The following is a 584-nucleotide window of genomic DNA, read 5'->3' as shown; positions in this document are numbered from 1 at the left end:
ACTGTGTTCTCATGATATAATCAATACAGGACCCAGATGGAGGCCAAAGAGCAGATGGTAGCAGAATTGTGCGAAGACTAGCGAGCTGTTTTGAAGGAAGAGGATGACAAGAAACAAGCAGGAAAATGGAAGCCAAAAATGAAAGAAAATGGAAAAGAAGAGAATGGTTTGGGCAAATCTGAAAGGAAAAAAAAAGAGTCAGTGAAGCTAGAACTCCAGGTGGTCTTGACGGGTGAAGACATGATTTATGCTGCTTACTGTCCAGGCCAAGCAGAGAGAAATTCAGATGAGGCAGATGAAAGTGAAATTGGAGAAGACATTAAAGAAGAGAGAATGGTCTTAAGATTCAGGAAGACCTGGGTTTTGAATCCTGTCTCAGACACTACCCATTTGACCTTGGACGAGTCATTTAATCCCTCCCTGGGCCTCAGTTTCCTCATTGGTAAAATGAAGAGGTTGGACCTAATGACCTCTAATATCTCTTGCAGCTCTAAATCTATGATTCTATGATCCTAAAATGTTTTTTATTGTCTTTTCCTTGCTAATGGAGGTAAGTGGAGGTATTGGGGAGAGTCAGACTAGAC

This window comes from Phascolarctos cinereus, unplaced genomic scaffold (assembly GCF_003287225.1).
Source record: "Phascolarctos cinereus isolate Bilbo 61053 unplaced genomic scaffold, phaCin_HiC Scaffold_4;HRSCAF=312, whole genome shotgun sequence".
Taxonomy (NCBI): Eukaryota; Metazoa; Chordata; class Mammalia; order Diprotodontia; family Phascolarctidae; genus Phascolarctos; species Phascolarctos cinereus.
Note: the sequence above shows the minus strand (reverse complement) of the source record.